Genomic DNA, 21,998 nt, shown 5'->3' with positions numbered 1-21,998 from the left:
GCCATTGCCGCCAGTCCACGGAGCCCAAACAGTTGAGGACTAATGCTTTATTAGAATAGAATAGAATAGAATGGAATAGAATAGAATAGATGTCCCAAAGAGAGGAATTGAAACAGTTTATGTAAGGTTTCTGTAAATATTTGCTCAGACCTCCTTCTGACTGGCTCAAGATACAGGTCTTCTATGGAAGACAGGATGGTTGCAATTGTTCTTTCTGCAGTCCTAACTATCTGTTGGAGTCTATACCTGTCATGTTTGATTGCTGTGCCAAACCAGACAGAACTGATTTTTTTTACTAAAATAGCATGTTTGATGTACTAAATTTTCTGCCTGATTTTCCTGTGGATGTAATTGGAATGAGCAGCAGTGCCGAGCTTTTATTATGTCCAGGTCTTGGAGATAAAAATTTCAGCAGAAGATTAACAAATTAATGCCAGTATTATACATATGGTTACCTACTACAAAGCATAAGAGCCTTATCAGTACCTGTGACATGATTATTGGTTTAATGCCATACTTTGTATTTTGTGTTCAGTGTGCCTTAACCATCTGATCTAGTTATAAGCAACATGAAATAGTCATTCTGTCCAGGATGATTTCATTAATAAATCTTGTTTGGCCATTGTAACAATTGAAATCTAAACTACTTAGACAGAATCACTTTCTTACCTCTGCTTAGACAGAACAAGCTTACATTTTAATATACAGTACACAGCTACAATTTACGTACATATTATATTGCTGTTCCTCAGGTTTTTTCAGAAGAGAAAAGCTTTAGTCCAATTACATTACAAAAGGGAGTTATTTAACTCACTGAATTTCCCAAATGACTCTCAGGAGAAATGATCATATGGCACTTGAAAATACACCAAGTTCTCCTGGCAATTTCAGTTACATTAATATCCTCTCTCACATGCTGTCCTGAAACACTTGTGTGGTCCTGCTGTGGGCAATTAAAAGTTGCCATGTTTTTACCCAAGAGATTCATGTGTTTTAGTAGTAATAATGAAATATATTTATTTATACATAATCCTGAATAAGCACTTTACATTTAAGCATAAAATAAATTTTAAACATGTATCCTTTTACTCATTTTATTGATAAGAAGAGAAAAAGTGTGGAAAAAACATATGTATTTGGAAATATGTAAGTAGTTGAATAGAAAGAAAAGGATCTTTAATACTCAAAATCCAAAGGCTTTTTCTAGAGCTAATCCTAACTGACAAGTACTAGACCGACCTGTTTTCCACATAAAATAGATTATGATAGAAATATGTGTAGAAATAATTCCATCAATTAAAATTTATGCAACCCCAACATGTCATTTACAAAATTAGAAAAAATGTGTCTCTCTACTTGACGCCAGTGAAAAAATGTTGCACACCAGTTATCAAGAAAGGTATATGTATAAGATTTGATTATGTTATTAGACCCCAAATGTGTCATTACTTCATGTTTTTAACATGAGCATTGGTTTGTTTCACAATATAAATTTAATCCATGGGACTTCACAGCTTTTAGCTATGATATATACACAATATATATTTATGCTGCTATTAAACACAGAACGAGAACTCAATTTTAGATCTAATTAAAATAACTAACTTAAATCAGCGAGGCATTGATTGTGATAGTTCTCTCTTAAATGTGTTTTTTCTCAACATGTTAGGCTAACATTCTTTTTTTGTTGGTGGCAATGATGCTCTTGACAGGGGTGGGATTTATATATGAATTTATAAACTGTGACTGCAGAATATGTTTATGAACATACCAATTTTCCATCAGTGGCAACTGCAGCAGTGAGTATAAGAGTCCAATGGAGCAGAAACAGTTATAGCAATAACAGAATACTATTATATAGACCTGAGTCAGGTTGTTGTATCTCCTTTCTCAATTTTTCTGCCATGTCAGCTTTGCTACACTATCAACTACATTTGAGTATCATTTAATCCAAACTTGTGAAGATTACTGCATAGTTTGATAGCATTTATTTATTTATTGGCTATCTTTTCAGGCTTAGAAAAACATTTCCTATATAGCACTTTAGTGATTCCAGAAAATGACACATTTAGGAACTTGAAGCATATTTAAGTTTTGGACAGAAGTATTTAATGTAAATATAAATATAAACACACACCTTTTTTGGAATTAAGTAAAGCTCTTAAAAAGAATACATACTGTTGACAGACCTATTTGTTTATTACAATTCATAATTCTGCTAGCAGTAGTTGTACATATTAGTGAAAAGTTTCTTCTCAATTTATTTATTGTAAATAGACAAAAATATGTATGATGGGAACTTAACAATATATTTATCATTTCTGTAATACTTAAGACAACTAAATATTTCTCAGTTTCTTTTATATAAAAATGGATAACATGTAACAGAGATTTTATTTCCTCTATTTTTGCACTTAGATCTGTAAAACTAGGCTTCTGATTCACCAAATCCTCATTATTCCTTTGTATATAGATTCTTAGCTATTGTTCTTCATAGTTTCTCCCTGTCTGAATCTTTTTCATTTATTTATCAAATTCTATTTACTGCTACATTGATCATCCTTCACAGCCCATTTCAGTAACAGCATGTTTTTCTATTGATAGAAAGACATTGCGAAGAAGCCTAGCAGAACCTCTAGCTTGTTGACATTCTTTATCACATATGAGTTTAACTAATAAGAAACCATTTAATTACACCTTTTTTTAAAAAAAAAAATGGTCCTCTCATATATGTAAGATAAAAAGTTCAGAACTATGAGCTGAAATCCAGCATAACTGAGATGTATCAGATTTTGGCAAGTTCTTAACTCATACAATATAAATTAATTTGGTATATATCAATAAAAATAAAGGAGCCTATTAAAATCTAATTCTGTAAATTAAACTAGTAGAGTACAAATTGTAAACTAAATTAAATAAATTGTAACTAAATTTCTAAATAAGTTAACTATTTTTTTCATAAATGTATGAAAAACATTCTCAATGATTCTATCAATGCAATATGACAATATGTGTAATATGATAATATGTATAGTATGAATATATAGAGAATATGAATACACACACACACACACACACAAACACACAAACACACACACACACCCCATATATATCATATTCTGGACGTTAGAGTAAAATAAAATAAAATGTTCCCCTTAGAAAATAGGCGTGCACTCTGGAGATGACTTGTCAGAAATGCAGAAAGTTGTACTTCTAGGCAAGACAGATATGAAGAATAAATCTGTAGAATCATGAAGCATTTAACTGTCTGACCTGTTGACCTGATGCCATGCATAAACGTTCCTGCCTGGGGCAGGAGTAATCAGCCCAGGGGTTAGGTCTCAATCTTCTGTCTCATGTCACATGTGTTCCTCTGACAGTATTATTTTGCATCCATTTTAGAAGCTAGAGTCAACGAATTCAAATTTTCCCCTCAATGAAACTAAGTGATAGGCACTTTATAGTTAAATTTTTCATAATTACCCCAGAAAAGGCAATAAAATAAAAATAAGTACGATCTGAATCTATTATTAAAAATGCTTACCGGTCACTTAGTATAAATCATTAAGTCAGACGAAATTTTATAGGTGACCTATAAGAAAAAATAAAGAAATGTAACTGCGTGATACTCACAAAGCAACAGAACTATCACTACAAATATTATTCACAATAAGACTTTATACAATTTATTTAATCTTTGATTGTTACTTATTATATCTGCTCCATAACCAAGAGTCATATCTTACAAAAAAATAAATGGCATTCTAACAGATAACTTCATTGAGAAACAGTGGACTGAAATTAACTTTACAAGCAAGTTATGGTCAAGTATTTTGCATGATTTGCAAAGACATTATGTGAAGGTAGACAGGAGGAAAACCTTCACTTTACTGAAATTTTTTTTTCTCACACTTTTTCTCAAAATATTTCAAAGGAAGAGACACTGTAGCCTCCTGGCCATTGCTAATGTATTGCTTGTATTTTGAGTTGAAATTATCCACTAGGGTGCTGCATTGAAGTTGCCCATGCTATTTTGACACAGCAACCAGATGCTCTAATTTTGCTTGACTGATTCTAAGCTGAGCCAGAATGCCTTAAAGCAACATTGAAAAGGGTAGAGATCCATGAACAATTAAAGCACTCTGGTGTCAAAAGAAGTGTTTTAAACAGCGAGTACTGGTACTGAAATGGCTCAGGTGCCCTTTGTCTGACACTCTGCAAGTTAAGATTTAATGCACCAGACAGATAATTTATTTCATGAAAGAGTGATCTCTGTTTCATAATCACAGAATGCAATGTAGGAGAGTGTCTTGTAATATAAACCAATAAGGAAATATTTATTTATTTTGTACTCAGGGAACTAATAAAAAGGAATAGATTAGTTTGTATTTATCTGTATATATATATATATATATATATATATATATAGATAGATAGATAGATAGATAGATAGATAGATAGATAGATAGATAGATATAGTTATATAGTTATATATACAGTGAACCCTCGATCATCGCGAGGGTTCCGTTCCAGGACCCCACGCGATGATCGATTTTTAGCGAAGTAGCGGTGCGGAAGTAAAAACACCATCTGCGCGTGCGCAGATGGTGTTTTTGCTTCTACTGCCGCCCGCCCTTCGCCCGCCCACCCCGTTGCTCGCGCAACGGCTTCCCTGGGTGCCCGCTCGCTTGGGAACATCCCAGCTCCGCTCCCCAGCTGGGAAGCGGATCTAGGGAGTCCCCACCGCGCGCGCGTTGCTGGGGAAAGCGCGCGCGCTTGGGAACATCCCAGCTCTGCTCCCCAGCTGGGAAGCGGATCTAGGGAGTCCCCACCGCGCGCGCGTTGCTGGGGAAAGCGCGCGCGCTTGGGAACATCCCAGCTCTGCTCCCCAGCTGGGAAGCGGATCTAGGGAGTCCCCACCGCGCGCGCGTTGCTGGGGAAAGCGCGCGCGCTTGGGAACATCCCAGCTCTGCTCCCCAGCTGGGAAGCGGATCTAGGGAGTCCCCACCGCGCGCGCGTTGCTGGGGAAAGCGCGCGCGCTTGGGAACATCCCAGCTCTGCTCCCCAGCTGGGAAGCGGATCTAGGGAGTCCCCACCGCGCGCGCGTTGCTGGGGAAAGCGCGCGCGCTTGGGAACATCCCAGCTCCGCTCCCCAGCTGGGAAGCGGATCTAGGGAGTCCCCAAGCGCGCGCGCTTTCCCCAGCAACGCGCGCGCGGTGGGGACTCCCTAGATCCGCTTCCCAGCTGGGGAGCAGAGCTGGGATGTTCCCAAGCGCGCGCGCTTTCCCCAGCAACGCGCGCGCGGTGGGGACTCCCTAGATCCGCTTCCCAGCTGGGGAGCGGAGCTAGGCTGCCCCAAGCTCGCGCGCGCCGCCCGCCTGCCCACGCTGTTGCCGGCTCCGCTTCCCAGCTGGGAAGCGGAGCTAGGGTGCCCCAAGCTCGCGCTCCAGCCCACCGCCGCTGGGGTCTTACCGGGGCAAGAGGGGGAAGACCCAGGGAAGCCTCTGCCCGGCGGGGAAACTCCACCATCTACGCATGCGTGGAAGGGCACGCATGCACAGATGGTGGAGTTTACTTCCGGGTTGAAAACTAGCGAAATAGCCCTTTCGCGATCCTTGAGGACGCGAAACTCGAGGGTTCACTGTATAGTTATATATATTTGTTTTCGTAGATTTTCACGGGTACAGGTATGACGGTCTTGTTATATTCGGGTTTCGCCTGAGAACAAGGACAGAAACACCAGCCTGAAGATGACGAGTGAGACCTCGTCAAAACGTCACCAGAAATTTCCAAATCCTACACGGGAAGAAACCCGAATATACCAAGACCGTCATACCTGTACCCGTGAAAATCTACGAAAACAAATATATATATATATATACACACACACATACACATGCATATGTGTGTGTGTGTGTGTATGCGTACCAGTGTATACAGTGATACCTTGTCTTACGAACTTAATTGGTTCCGGGACGAGGTACGTAAGGTGAAAAGTTCATAAGACAAAACATTGTTTCCCATAGGAATCAATGTAAAAGCGAATAATGCATGCAATCCCAAAACTCACCCCTTTTGCCTCATTACTCCTGGCATTCGAATCCTTGTTCGGGGGTGGGTGGAAGACAGCACAGGCTGCCCAGAGGGAGCCTTGTGGGGGAACCCACCCCTCAGAAACCCCAAAGCCGGGACCTGTGCTCCGTTCCCGGCTGCTGGCTCTCTGAAGGAATGTCAAGCCAGCCGGGTGGGGAGGGAGGGGAGGTGAGAGAGAGGCAAGCCACCGCAGACAAAGCGCTTGGGGGAATGTCCAGCTGGGGGAGGGAGTCAACCCTCTCGGCACCCCCAAGCCCAGGAGGGCAGCTCCCTATTTCTCTGACCCTCCCCTGAGAAACCCAGGATCTCAGAACGAAAGAAATCTCAGAAGGAAAGACAAGCCAGCTGAGTGGGGGTGGGTGGGGGCAGCTGAAAGAGAGTCAAGCCACCGCAGATGAACCCGCACCCACCTGGCTTGTCTTTCCTTCTGAGATTTCTTTTGTTCTGAGATCCTGGGTTTCTCAGGGGAGGGTCAGAAAAACAGGGAGCCACCCTCCTGAGCTTGGGGGTGCTGAGGGGTGACTCCCTCCCCCAGCTGGACATTCTCCCAAGGGCTTCCTCAGTGGTGGTTTCCCTCTTTTTCAGCTGCTCCCCCCCAGCTGCCTCATCTTTCCTTCTGAGGTTTCTTTCGTTCTGAGATCCTGGGTTTCTCAGGAGAAGGTCAGAGAAGCAGGGAGCCGCCCTCCTGGGCTTGGGGCTGCCGAGAGGGGTGACTCCCTCCCCCAGCTGGACATCCCCCCAAGGGCTTCCTCAGCGGTGGCTTCCCTCTCTCTCAGCCCCCCTCCCCACCCAGCTGGCTTGTCTTCTTATGCACGTCCGGAGGTGGGAAATCTGGTGGGGCAGGAAGCAAATGGGAAATCCTGGGGGTGACAGTCACAAGGCAGGGGAATCCCTTCGGCAGTAAGCGAGCGCACGCGCAGTAAGAGAGCCCATGCACCTGGGCTCGGGGTCATAAGAAGGAAAGAGTTTTTAAGACGAGGCAAAGAAATCTTAAACCCCGGGTTTGTATCTCGAAAAGGTTGTGTGACAAGGGGTTCGTAAGATGAGGCATCACTGTATATGAAATTATACATACGTATCACATGATTTTGCTGAATTTTTAAAATTAAGGGAGACTAGGATAGCGCTCTATTATGCATACATACATACATACATACATACATACATATAATTATACCATACAATTATACATACATACCTACATGCATACATACATACATATATACCACGTTTCTCTAAAAATAAGACCCTGTCTTACATTTTTTTGAACCCTGAAATAAGCGCTTGCCCTTATTGCCATGCATTCAAAAGCCCAATTGTGCTTATTATCAGGGAATGTCTTATTTTTGGGAAAACAGGGTATACACCCCCCTTATCTAGTAACTGTTTTATTTATATCATTTTAACACATTCATATATTATAATATAACTTATATTGAATTTATTTTTTATAATTTTTCCATTCAAGATTCACCATTCAATTGGTGGTTGTTAAGGAGACACAAACATGCATTCAGTTAAATGTTGATATATACTGTATATGCACAGTTACCTATGTGGCAAATCTATTTCATATTCACAAAACCTAACAAGAAAGTTGCCAAAATGTCAGCATCTTAGCAATCATGAAGTGAAGTTTAAATCATTGGGAAATAATCTATTTGAAATCCATATTGTGCCAGTATGCCTGCATGAAATTGGCACCATATGACCTCATGATTCTCCCAGTCTGCCAAACAAGCAATGGAACAGGATTATTTGTTAAAGGCTTTGTGTTGCAGTGAACTCAATCAACACTGCTATTATTTAGCAGATGGAAACTTTGTCAGTGTGTGTCTTAGTATAGGAGGTGTTACCCAGGTATCAGAGAAAGAGTGCCTGTAAACAGAGCATCTGAGGTTATCAACGTCTACTTGTTGCTTATACTCTTAAACAATGCTAGTACAGTGTTTTATTGAAAACAAATGGCAAATGCACATCAAAGCCAGTTTATCATATTTATTTGCTAGAAAAATATATAAGAAACTATAAGAAAATTATCATTTTTTCTTGTAAACTCAAAGAATTCAAGAAAAAATGAAATATAGTTAATATGAAACACAAAAGGACTTAAGAATTATAAACTGAAACAGTGAGTGCTATTTTATACCACATTGATGTCTAAAAGGGTATACTAATTTATATAAAAGATCAAAGTAAGTAAGTTGTTTCTGGGTTATTGGCCTCTTAATCTTGTATATTAATTCAGGTAATGTACCACTACCACTATCTTCTATTTAATTATTTTTATTTATGTACCATTAAGCTCAGTTTTCATTACTTTTATTGTAGAAAGTGGATGAGTACATTGTATTGGTGCAGCACTGTCATCTCATTTGCAATCCTCAAAAGACCCCTTTTTGTCCCCGAGAAATCAAATGACATTCTTTAGCAACCTTCTTTTTTATTTCTTTAATTAGAAGTTTTCAAGGACCTCCTTCTTGAACTCTCAACATTTTAATACACTTCTGCCTCACTAACTCGGGTGATTGTTTCAGAGTTTGTGCAGCATACATTCCTGATCTGCAAGAAAGCTGTTTTCTTTGAGGCTTTTCATATTCTGCCCTAATCCCTTGGTAATTGCAAAGGCTGTCTCTGCAACAATAAGCAAGTCTGAAAGGAATTTCATAGCTGTGTTTCTCAGAGAAAAACTCTACTTGAACATCTAAATTTTCTTCCCAGGAGTCTTGGACACGGAATACAAGCCTGAGAAATGCCAAGATAAACTTGGGTTGTAACAAAACACTGGTTAAACAGGAGTGAGGAAAGCAATGCCATTTGATGGAAGCATCAGGTTAATATTGCAGAACTTCAAAACATTAATTTAATGTAGTTGTATCTTCTCTGTAGATACACCAATAATCAGTTGTGTTACTATAAAGTGACCTGGATATTGAGGTTTTTTTGGTGCAGCTACATAAACCATAATAATTTATACATAGCTACTGAATTGCAAAAATCTGTATGTTTATAGGATGGATACAAAACAACATAAAATTACAAAAACATTAAATTAGGCGATAGAATAATTAATAGAATAAACAGAAAAAACAAAACATATATAAAAACTGTCATTCCAAAATTGAAAGACCACTTACAGCAGTGATGGTGAACCTATGGCACAGGTGCCACAGGTGGTACGCGGAGCCATATCTGCTGGCATGTGAGTCGTTGCCGTAGTTTAGCTCTAGCATGCATGTATACACCAGCCAGCTGATTTTTGGCTCACATGTAGGCTCTGGGAGGATGTTTTCGGCTTCTGGAGAGCCTGGGGGGAAGGGCATTTTTGCCATCCCCAGGCTCTAGGGAAGACTCTGGAATCTAGGGAAGGGAAAAAATGGACATACCGGGCCCACTGAAGTTTGGAAATGGGAGAGCGGAGGGATCATGTGGACATACTTGGAGTGTGGGGCAGCATTGAATTATGGGTGTGGGCACTCGGGAGTGTGCAATACCATGTGTGTAAACACTTTTGGTCCCACGGGAAAAAAGATCCACCAATACTGACTTACAGTCTCAAAATTCATTGATTACAATCTGAAATGCTTCAGAGAAGAAATGTTTGACACTTCAAGGATAACACAATTAACCTAACCATAAACAAGTTAGCAATTGTCCACTGTTACTCAGTGATGGCAGATAGAGCAGAATTCCTAAATTCCTCAGAGAACAAGTTGAAACCTCGTTTGATGACCCTGTGTATAAGGAAAATAAAATATCACCTTATTTTTCAGAAAGGATGATAGAATTTTTTATCAATAATTCTTTTAAACCATTATTTCAGATGCAAGAAGCATTTTTATTTATTATTTATTTACTTATCAAATTGTTATAGCTGCTTATCTCACTAAAAGCAACTCTGGGCAATGTAAAACAATAGGATAATGCAACAAACATAAAAACACAGATTCTGCATTAAAATATAAATATTATAAAAGTACTACGTATACCCTGGGCAAAAAGATGATAAAAATGGCTACTATAGCCATCTAAGCATGCCTCCTTTTTCCTGGCAGATACCAAGTGGATTTAAAATTTAATATTTGGAACAAAAATACAAACCACAGTGATCTTTTTGGCTTACGGTAAAGTTTACATTCTATAATAGTTCTTCAAGTCTTTTGTCAATTTGTTACAAAGAAAAAATATATAACTGAAAATAATTATTTGTTAGCTCCCCTCAGAAGTGTCTGTTTGGTGTTTGGTTAAGGTACTAGGAGGCTCTGAGTTATAGTCCCTAGGTACAAAGCCATCTGGGTGACCACAGGCCTGTCACTTTCTCTCAGCCCTTGGAAGGAAGGTTCTTCACTTCTGAATAATCTTGCCAAAAACCCTACAGCGATTTGTCCAGGCAGTCTCTGAGAACTTGAAATACAGTAATTGAAAGGAAAGAAAACAAAAGTTTCCCTAAACCTAATATTTTCTAGTTATTGCAAACCTAAAACATCTTAGACAGTGTGTTATTGTGGAAGGCTTCTCTTGCCTCACTGTCATTCTGTCTACAAGGCATTTGTGTAAGGTGACCAGATGTCCCGCTTTTGGCAGGACACTCCCACTTTTTAATAATTAGTCCCGCGTCCCATGGGGTTTTTAAAAAGTCCCGATTTTTCTTTTTCTGGACTGCCCAGAGCGAATAAAGCATTTCCTTTCTCGGGGCACTGGGAGAAGCTTCCTCCTTCCAGCACCTAGACAAAGGAAATGCTTTATTTGCTCTGGGCAGTCCAGAGCGAATAAAGTCAAGGCTATGGGTTACTTTGTTCATGCCCAACAGTGAGAGAGAGAGAGAGACAGAGAGAGACAGAGAGAGAGAGAGAGAGAGAGAGATATCAGAGGGTTGGAGAAGAGACCGAATGTGCACCTCTCCAGCGTTGGAGGTGGGGTGGGGGAAGAGTGCTGCTTCCAGTATAAGAAGCAGCCTGAAAGCAGAACAGGCAAGCTATTTTGCTCTCTTCCCTTGTCTTACTGTTTTTATACTTTTCAAAAATGGGAAAGAAAATAAATTGATAGAAATACCAGACTGGGAAGCAATACACAAAAACAAACATTGAGGTAAAAATCTGTAGAGATTTTTCAGTTGTCCGTCGTCCATTCCACCCCCTCCCATGGAAGTTATAATCTGTGCACCTTACATTTGTGGGTTTGCCAATTTGCCATTACCTTAAAAATTAATGTTTCTGTATTCTTTCTTTTTATAAATTATTACATGGGGAATTGATTACCCCAATAAAAATGAATAGTTAAAATATTTCTCAAAAACATTTAATGCTATACATGTCTCAACGAATCAGCTATAATTTCACCTCAGTTATTTATTTGATTTATATAATTGAACAAAAGTCTCTAAGTGACTACATCATGAAACTGTTATATATGTTTGAATTCAACCAATCCTCCCTAATAAGATGAGATCAAATTTTCATTATGAAATTCAACCAGCATAAGAAAAAAGTTTCTGCAACCTCTGGGACTGTATTGGAGGTGAGAGGGGAAAAGGTCAATATTTCCTTAATTGTATTCAGCTGTGTTATTAGTTATACACTAGCTATACATGAAAAAAAATTAGTTATAGCACACAAATTGTTTCCAACCGAAACAACTAATTAGGCATCTGCTGGATGCAGGATAAAATAATATATAAATTGTCAAATAGTACCTTCTGTAATGTCCATTTGCTTTCCTTAATTTGCTATGCACTTGTAAAACAGGAAGCTGAAGCCTTGAAGTAGGGGATAGTGGGGGGAAACATAGAATTGCTATTACAGTACAAATTTCCAAACAGCAGGAAGTTTGTACTGTCAGACTGATCAGGATTTTATTCTCTACATGTAAACAAGCATCCATCCATATAACAATGTTTACCAATTTAATCTGAAGAAAAGACTTAATGGAAATCAATCACTGGACATTTTAAACTTGAATCACAACATGTAGCTTTAAAAGTACAACAGTCTTCTACTTATATATCCAATCTAAGCAGCTGAATTTGCATATAATATGATAGGTTAGGTAGATCTAATACACTTGCAAAAGCGAAATACAGTGGCACCTCGTCTTACGAACTTAATTCGTTCCGTGATGAGGTTCCTAAGAAGAAATGTTTGTAAGATGAAACAATGTTTCTCATAAGAATCAATGTAAAAGCAAATAATGCGTGCAAGCCCATTAGAAAAATCCAAAACATTAAGGCTTTAAAAAAAAAAGCCAAGGCAGATGAAGCTGAGGTGAATGGAGTGGGGGGAGGGACGCTTTGGCTGGCAATGGAAGTCTGGAAATCCTAGCATTTGGGGCATCCCAGCAGCGGTGGCTCAAGTTCGTAAGGTGAAAATAGTTCGGAAGAAGAGGCAAAAAAATCTTAAACACTGGGTTGTATCACGAAAAGTTCGTATGAAGAGGGGTTTGTAAGACGAGGTATCACTGTATTAGCAGCATACATGTGTTACATCTCATTATATAAAAGAATGCATGGGTAACTATCCAACACAGTGAGGTAAATCAGAAATATCTTTAAATCTGGTAGGAATCAAACTTGGTTTATTACCATTATTGCTTATTCAAAGATATGATTCTGACTCAATTATTGGATAATTCTGTTTTGTATGTATCATCTGTTCTGGCTCTTATAGACTGTAACTGTAGAGTTTATAAGTGTACCTATACTGTACATGTGTGTTTTTAAGTGACTTTGAACCAAATTTATTTTTTTCCAACAAAAATTTACTGCAGAATCTCCAATATAGTCCAACAAAGGCTACAGGCTATACACTGCAGAGGAGGTTTTGGAACAGTACAATCAGAAAAAGAATTGAGAAAAACATTTGAAAAACTAATAAGATGGCACTAATAGTTCCCATGCCTTAAATTTGGATTTGATATGAAATGTAGAAACTCATTGTTCCTACATGGTTTTATTTAAATAATTGTAGAATTTAATATGTCTATGGTATTATAGCAATCTCTCAGTAGTACCATTCATAAAACTCTATAAATTTTCAGTCTAGTAAATTACTTCAAAGCATTTTGAGAATTTAGTAAATGAGTCTGATACATGAAATTTATTATAATTTCAACATAGTGCGTTTTCCTGAAAATACAGTATAATGAAAAGGAAGGGAGACTATATATATGGTAACATCAGGTCTTTCAGAGGGGAGAATATCGTCCACTGACTTACCCCACTTGCGTGTGTCACCCCCTCTTATGCTATTAGAAGCCTTCAGGAATTTTTACATTTGGCAAGGCCAACAAGGCTTTCCTCTTCAGCCACTAACAGAGCTCCGGATTGATCCAGAGCTATGATATCAGAGGCCTTCAGGAAAGGCCTTGATAGCTGCAGCAAAAGAAATGGGCCAAGGTATGGGAAGCCTGGCTGCAACTATCCAAAGGTAATGTTAGATAGGGTGAATGGAAGAAACAGTCAGAAGTGGTTTCAAAACAATAGTTTCTTAATTGGCAACTATTTAAAAACCAGCAAAGGCTCTGTCTGACAGACAGCCCTTTTATAGAGAGCTGCCAGACAGTCTAGAAATCAGCAGGCAGTAGTTTCCCTCCAGAATGGAGGACCTGAATGAAGCCTATATTCTTCAGTCTGAGAATGTAACACCTCTGTCCTCTTAGTTGGGCTAAGCCAATGTGTGATATAGTCATGCAGATAGGCAAGGCATTTAGTTAGTCTTTCAGACCTGCGCAGCTCAGTCAAATCTGCGTGAGTGGTCAGGTCGGACAAGTGTCTGTTGCTCCTGGCCTTGGCCAATGGAAGCTTCTGGATTTCACCCTAGGACATGGCTGGAGTTTTGAGGGCCAGTTCCTCAGAGCTCCCCCCCCCGGCATGAAGGTCTTCGGAGGAGGGCGGCATACAAATCTAATAAATAATAATAATAACAATAACAATAATAATATTGAACAGCACTAGGTAAGTCTTCCAGACATGGTTGGCTTGAGTTCTCTATGTTAGGAGTGAGTGATTGCTCCTGTTGGTTAGGTGTTGGGTCAGAAGTTAGTTCTAGTAGCTTAAGAGTAGAGTGGCTGAATCAGCCTCAGAGTTGGTCAACATGCCACTTCTAGCTTCTACCATCTTTGAGTTCCACTTGATAAGAGCGAGGGTCGGTGATCTCTGTGACCGTGGCACGAACCCTGAGAGGACTCCCAGCATAGTTGTGGATGTATACGATCCCCTATGTGAAAGTGTGGGAGCTGATTAGTAGAGTAGTCAGTGTATAGCCGATCTAGGTGAGAGCATAGTCGGCAACCCCTTAAGAAGTTCAGAAGGACTTCTACCAATGGTGGCACTAGAAGGGAGATGCTGCACTAGTAAAAATATATCAATTCAAGTTTGGTAATCATGCGTGAAAGGACTTTTTTGCTGATCTCACCATTCTCTCCGCTTGACCATTACTGCAGGGATGGAATGGTGAGCAAAGGATGTGTCTGATCCCCTGTTCTGCTAAATGAGCTGAGGTGACACAGTGGGTAGAGTACAGTACTGCAGGGCACTAAAGCTGACTGCTAGATCTGCAGGTCAGCAGTTCAAATCTCATCACCAGCTCCAGATTGACTCAGGCTTCCATCCTTCTAAGTTGGGTAAAATGAGGACCCAGATTGTGGGGGCTGTGTTAAAAAAGTGCTATTGCTAACATGTAAGCCGCCCTGTGTCTAATGAGAAGGGCAGCATTAAAAAAAATCAAATAAATAAACAAACAAACAAACAAGCAAACATGTTTCAAATTGCAAGGCCATGAATTGGGGCCCGTTGTCTGAAACCAGGAGATCAGGCAGGCCCTGTGTGTGGGGAAAAGTCTCTGTAGCACTTGATGACTGCCTCTGCCATGGTGGTGGTCATGAGGGCTAACTTTAACCACTTTGAGTATGTGTCCATGATTATGAGGGAAGTTTGCCCATAAGTAGGACTAGTAAAGTCAAGGTGCACTCTGACCAGTATGCGTTCGGCCGTTCCCATTCACGTGTGGGCGCCTCTGGGGAACTGGTCTGTATTCCTGACATGGACAGCAAGTGGCCACCCATTCAATAATGTCCTGGTTTATGTTAGGCCACCAGGCATAGTTTCTAGCCAAGGCTTTTATCCAGACAGTCCTTGAATGGCCGACATGCAATGTTTCCAATACTGCAACGTGCAATTTCTGTGTAACAACCACTTGGTTCCCCCAGAAAAGGCAACCCCACAATACTGTCAGTTTATTTTGTTTGGTCATAAATATTTTAAATTTGGTCCCAACAGACCTCTTTGGCCACCCCCTCAACACCAGTGCAAAACTTGAACTATTATTTTGTCATTGATAGAGTGGCATGCAACCTCAAATGAGGTTATTGGGCCAAAGTCCAGGCAGTTAATAAGAAGCACAGATGTCTCAGATGTGAGGTCTTCTGGTAGCTCTGGCAAGGAACAGTGGTTGAGGGTGTCGAAATGCCCCAAAATCTGTCCACGCCAGTGGATAAGTCAGTAATTATAGGCGGCCAGAAAAATGGCCCACCTAATTATCCTGGGTGATAGTGAAGCAGGCAGGAGGCAGTCACCTGCAATGAGTCCCAAAAGTGGCTTGTGATCAGTGATCAAGTCAAATTGCCTCCCATACAAATAATCATGAAAGTGCCTGACTCCGGCCACCGCAGCCAGAACTTCTCTGTCCAGGTGACTGTAATTGTGCTCCATGGTGGTCAGAGTCCTAGAATAGAAGGCAATGGGACCCTTGATGCTGTTGGATAGGTGATGGCTGAGGATGGCTGAGCCCCAAGAATAAAGGATGAAATATTGCAGGTCAACACAAGTGGCAAGGTCCGATTATACTGGATCAGGAGGCTATCCACAGAAAGTAGGAGTCTGACAGCAGTAAAAGCAGCTTCCTAAGTCCTTTTCAAGGTCCATTTTGTCTTTTTCCCCAGTAGCTTGTGGAATAGCTTGACTACCATAGCCTTTTCTGTTTGAGAAAAATGCTATATAAGGAGCCTGAGGAACGCTTATATTTCAGTCTAATTCCGAGGGGTAGAGGCATCCTGAATTGCCTTAATTTTTCAATTTGTGGGGTGGATCCCAGAGCTGTCAATCATGTGCCCTAGGAACTCTACCCTGTCCACTCCAATTTGGCATTTCCCCCTTTTAAGCCGCAGACGCTTGTCATAAATTTGAGTCAGCACTGTCCTCAGGCTTTGAAATAATTGATTTTTTGTCTTTGGCTGAAATTAGAATATCATTGAAATATGGTACAATCCCCAAAATTCCCTCGAACAGACATTCTATAAGACTCTGGAACAATCTGGGGGCTACACTAACTCCAAACTGAAGCCCCATAGATTTAAACGCATCCCTGTGTGTCACAATAGTCTGGGCCTCTGCAGTGGCACCATCTATAGGCAGCTGCTGGTAGGCCTGCACAAGATTGAGTTTTGCAAAAATCGTTCTTGGGCCTAGGAAGTGCAGCAGATGCTGGATCACAGGAACTGGATAGGCCAGGGGTCGGCAAACTACAGCTTGTGTGTGCAGCAGATGCTTGATCACAGGAAGTGGATAGGCCAGCAAACCACAGCTCGCGAGCCACATGTGGCTCTTTGGCCCCTTGAGTGTGGCTCTTCCACAAAATACCATGTGCAGGCCAACTGTGAGGCTTGGCAGCCATGCTCGCAGAATGGTCAGCCTTAAAAGAGCTGCTTGGACTGATGCCAGAATAGCACGCGTGCTGTTAGGATTTGTCTTGAAAGCTGCCTCATCTTTGGGGCAAACTTTGGTAGGGGAGAGGGGAACCATCTGCGGAATTTGCCACACTTTTTTTCCCCAGGGCGGAGTGGGGGAAGAAAGAAAGGGATGAGTTTGATGATTAGGAGTTTGGGATTTGGGGATTTTGTTTTGTTCTGTTTCTCTAGTCCTTTCCCGCCCGGTCTCTTTGAGAGCTTTCATCTTTTTATCTGCCTCCCCTCTTCTGAGAACCTCATTCCTGTGAGGGGAAAAGGGGTTGCACGGGCTGTTTTCACTTGGTTTTGGTGTGGGAGAGGCGCAAAAAGCTGCCAGCTACTTGATTCGGTGGAAAAAAAGAGAGAGAACATGGGAATTAGATCACCAAACTTGTCTGACCAGTCTAACATCCCATGCAGGAATAGTGGGAGATGTAACTCAGAAGTTTGCAAGACTCCAGTAGGAACCAGTAGGTCAGACGTCTTTGCACTTGTGTCCCCAGTCCTCAGGAGCTGGATGAAAGCGAGGGATGGAGTCGTTGAGAAGGAGGGAAGCTATGAGTGCTTATCTTTCCCTCCTATGAATTAGTACCATGACCATCCACAAGGGAAAGGGCGGGGCAAGCGGGGGAGCGTGAAAGCAGAAGGTGAAGGCAATCCAGCTCCTGCAGCAAGACTTAGCTCTTAAGTTAATGTAAAAGAAGGAGAACAGAAGCGGAGAAAGTGATGCCATTGAGGCTGTGCTGGTTTTGGTGATGGGCAATGGTGTGTGGCAGCTGTTATTGCTGCACCCTGCCTGGGCTGCCTCTTCTGCCCACCACTGGGGCACTTCTCTTGGGCAGCAAGAGTGCTGTGGGCTTCGGCGCCAGGAGCAATAAAGCTCAGCCTCAGGCAGCTGTCTCCATCTCTTTCTCCCTGGTGGGCTTCTCTACCATCACCTCAAGTCCCACGATACAGAAGGAAATCCTGTCTGTGCTGGGCTTGCCTCACTGGCTCTGGCTCTCACATGAGCTTCAGCTGCAGCAGCTGGGAAATCCTGAAGCTCCTTTCCTTCAGCAATGCCAATAGCGGCAGCAGCAATCAGTGCCTCCACCGATAGGCTACACTCTGCGCCCCTCTTCATGCTGGATTTACACAACACACTGTCTGGTGAGGAGAAGTGACTTGAACAGAGATAGAGGGGGGGGAGATATACAGAGGGGGAGAGAGAGGGAAATACAAAGTGAGGGGAGAGACATAACAGAGATATAAAGAGGGGGAGAGAGATACAGAGAAAGGGTGGATATAGAGAGGGGAAATGGGAGAGAGCCACAGAGAAATGCAGAGAGAGGGAGAAAGAGAGACAGGGGAGAGACGGTGAGAGAGAGGTACACATAGATACAGAGAGTGGGGGAGAAAGAAACATAGAGGCACAGAGATACAAAGAGGGGGAGAGAGATACACAGAGGGATAAGATAGAGAGTGAAAGGGTGAGAGCACTCTAGAGAGATGCAGAGGGAGGGAGAGGGAAAAAGATAGAGATACAGAGAGAGGGAGGAGAGAGGGAGAAAAGATAGAGATATAGAGAGGGGGGGGAGAGAGACATAGAGACACAAATACAAAGAGGGGGAGAGAGAAAGAGAGGTGGAAGATAGAAAGGGAAAGACAGAGAGATACAGATAGAGAGATACAGAGAGAGTGGGGAGACTTTTTTCAAAGTCAACAGGGCACGAAATTGACTTTGAAAAAACTAAATTACTCCACAAAACAGAGAATTTATATAGAAGAATTTCTCTTTCTCTAGAAGCTATAGAAATTGAGAGGAGACCCCTTTGTATAAATAAAAGAGATGATACCTCCCGCCTGCCAGAGATTTGGAAACCAGCCTTAAACAAAAAAAACACTTCATAATAATCAGCATGTCAATCCTTCTAATAATTATGATTTTAGAATTTTATATTTGGAAATCAGCCTTAAACAAAACACTTCATAAAAATCTCCATGTCATTCCTTCTAATAACTATGATTACACCAACCAATCAGATCACTGAAACATAATCACCCAATCTATTTGCTACATTCAAAACAAATCTCCACCCCCACACTATATACTAGGAAGAAATGACAGTTGCTAACATTCCATTTTTACAACAACACAAAGATTGGAACTTCAGCCTGATGATGGTGAATGTGATTTCGCCGAAACGTCGCATAGACATGCAAAACATTACACAGGGCAAAACCCGAACTCAGAACAATCTACATACATATACCCGTGAAAATTTACGAAAACAAATATATATATATATATATATATATATACAGTAGTACCTCGACATACGAGCTGCTCCACATGCGAGTATTCCAAGATACGAGCCATGATGAGAGCGAAATTTCTGTTCGACACCCGAGCTCAAATTCGGAATACGAGCCGAGCTTCCGCTCTAGTTGGCTTTCCGGTTTTCTCGGCACAAAAAAAAGTCTCGTCTCAGTGGTGTTGGTGTTTAGAGCGAGTATAGATTTTTGTGCATCATGGCTCCCAAAAAAGTGTCCGGTAGTGCAAAGGCCCTGAGAAGAAGAAGAAGATGATGATATCCATAGAAGCGAAGCAGGAGATAATTAATTTGCACGATAAAGGGACTCGTATTATTGAACTTGCGAGGATGTTCAAATGCAGTACATCCACCATTTGTACGATCCTGAAGCAGAAGGACATCCTTAAAGGTGTTAAAGCAGCAAAAGTTGCGATGATAATTTCCCAACTTAGGACGTCTGTTCATGAAGAGATGGAGAGGTTATTGTTAATTTGGATAAAAGAAAAGGAGCTGGCCAGAGATACAATAACAGAGGCGATCATCAGCGAGAAGGCTCATGCGATATTCTCTGACCTAAACAAAAATGAACCATCCTCGTCGGGAGATCCAGATGAGTTCAAGGCAAGTCATGGGTGGTTTGACAAGTTCAGAAAAAGAAGTGGCATTCACTCAGTAGTTCGGCATGGGAAGGCAGCGAGTGCAGACATCAAGGCAGCGGAGGAGTTTGTTATGCGTTTTGCTAGCCTGGTTGAAAAAGAAGGCTATGTCTCTCAACAGATATTTAACTGTGATGAGACTGGGCTGTTTTGGAAGAAAATGCCCCGTAGGACTTTCATTACAGCCGAGGAAAAGCGCATGCCAGGATATAAGCCCATGAAGGACCGTCTAACCCTTGCATTGTGTGCAAACGTGTCGTGTGACTGTAAAGTAAAGCCACTTCTCGTGTACCATTCTGAGAATCCTCGCGCATTCAAGACGCACAAAATCCTAAAGGAAAAACTCCATGTCATGTGGCGCTCCATTGCAAGGGCATGGGTAACAAGGCAGTTCTTCGTGGACTGGGTAAATCTTGTTTTTGGTCCTACGGTGAAGAAATATCTTTTGAGTAATAAACTCCCCCTACATGCCTTACTGCTGCTCGACAATGCTCCAGGCCACCCACCCCATCTTCAAGAGGACATCCTTCAAGAATTTCAGTTTGTAAAGGTTTCTTCCTCCCACCCAACACGACTTCAATCCTGCAACCAATGGATCAGCAGGTCATAGCTAACTTCAAGAGGCTGAACACAAAGCATCTGTTCCTCCGATGTTTCGACGTAACAGAGAACACCAACTTGACACTGGGTGAGTTTTGGAAGGATCATTTTAACATCGTTTCTTGCCTTAGCATCATTGACCTTGCTTGGCAAGAAGTGTCAAGGCGAAACTTGAACTCGGCGTGGAAGAAGTTGTGGCCTGCTGCTGTTGCACCAAGGGACTCTGCTGGCCCGAGGGCGAGACCGAGGACGTCACCGAGACTGACACCCCGTTGGAGGAGATTGTGTCACTCGGTAAGTGTATGGGTCTGGAGGTAGACGAGGGTGACATCAATGAGCTTGTGGAAGAGCATGAAGAACCGCTCTCTACAGAGGACCTGAAGGCGCTCCATGAGATGCAACAGACGGAGATGACCCAAGAGATGAGCAGTAGTGAGGAAGAGGTACAGGAACCACAGGAAGTTATTCCTACCAGTGAAATAAAAGCGATGCTAGCGCAGTGGGAGAACGTTGTTGGTTTCATCGAAAAAAATCACCCAGAGAAAGTAGCCACGAGTCGTTCAGCAGCACTTTTCAATGACACCTCATTGACTCACTTTCGCAACATTTTGAAAAGCAGGCAAAAGCAGATGTCATTGGATAAATTTCTTATGAAAAGAGCTGCTCCAAGTGAAAGTGCAGCCAAAAAGGCAAAAACAGATGATTAGGCTACTGTGTACATATGTAAATGTAAAAGTTTAAGAAAGTTTACAAGTTAAGTGTAAGAAACTTTATTATTCATTTATATGTACATGTACATTTCTTCATTAAAAACATGTCTTTCTGCATAATTTAGACTAACTTTGTGACTTTTTTGAGGGCTGGAACCAATTAGAATTATTTACATTAATTCCTATGGGGAAAAGTCATTCGAGATACGAGTTGATCAACTTACGAGCCCAGGTCCGGAACGAATTAAACTCGTATGTCAAGGTACTACTCTCTCTCTCTGTGTGTGTGTGTGTGTGTGTGTGTGTGTGTGTGTATATAACTCGTCATCTTCAGGCTGGTGTTTCTGTCCTTGTTCTCAGGCGAACACTGCGAGACCTGAGCTGCCTTCCTTCTATAAATACTGGTGGCTGGGTGTGGTTTGATGGCTCAGCAATTGCCTGCTGTGTAGAAACTTCCTGGTGAGTCAGTGGGGTAACAATTGGGGTCGTTGATGTAGCTGAGGTGTGCTGATTAGTTAATGGTTGTAGATTAGGCGTGATATCCTGAGTAGTTGGAACTTGCAGGCTACTTGATTGTTTTACAATGTGTGTTCTGAGTCTGGTTTCTATGGCTGGGATACGTTATATATGTGTGTGTGTGTGCGTGCGTGCGTGTGTGTGTGTGTGTGTATGTAGATTGTTCTGAGTTTGGGTTTTACCCCGTGTAAATTGTATTGTATTGTAACAATGTATAGCAGTTATATTACACGTGGTAAAACCCGAACTCAGAACAATCTGCATACATACACCCGTGAAAATCTATGAAAACAAATATGTATGTATGTATGTATGTATGTATGTATGTATGTATGTATGTATGTGTGTACGGAGTCTACGGAGAGGGGCGGCATACAAATCCAATAAATTATTATTATTATTATTATTATTAT

General features: G+C 41.4%; 1 protein-coding gene across 1 annotated transcript in view; it reads right to left on the bottom strand.

Annotated features, from left to right (window-relative positions):
* Positions 1-21,998, bottom strand: part of TENM3 (teneurin transmembrane protein 3) — a 1,937,374-nt gene that overhangs the window by 1,372,851 nt on the left and 542,525 nt on the right. The window contains exon 4 of the mRNA XM_070757504.1: positions 3,545-3,592. The gene's annotated coding sequence lies outside the window, so the exon portion shown is untranslated. The remainder of the gene's footprint in view (positions 1-3,544; positions 3,593-21,998) is intronic.

Source organism: Erythrolamprus reginae, chromosome 7, assembly GCF_031021105.1.
Source record: "Erythrolamprus reginae isolate rEryReg1 chromosome 7, rEryReg1.hap1, whole genome shotgun sequence".
Classification (NCBI taxonomy): domain Eukaryota; kingdom Metazoa; phylum Chordata; class Lepidosauria; order Squamata; family Dipsadidae; genus Erythrolamprus; species Erythrolamprus reginae.
This window is presented reverse-complemented; position numbering and strand designations above follow the sequence as displayed.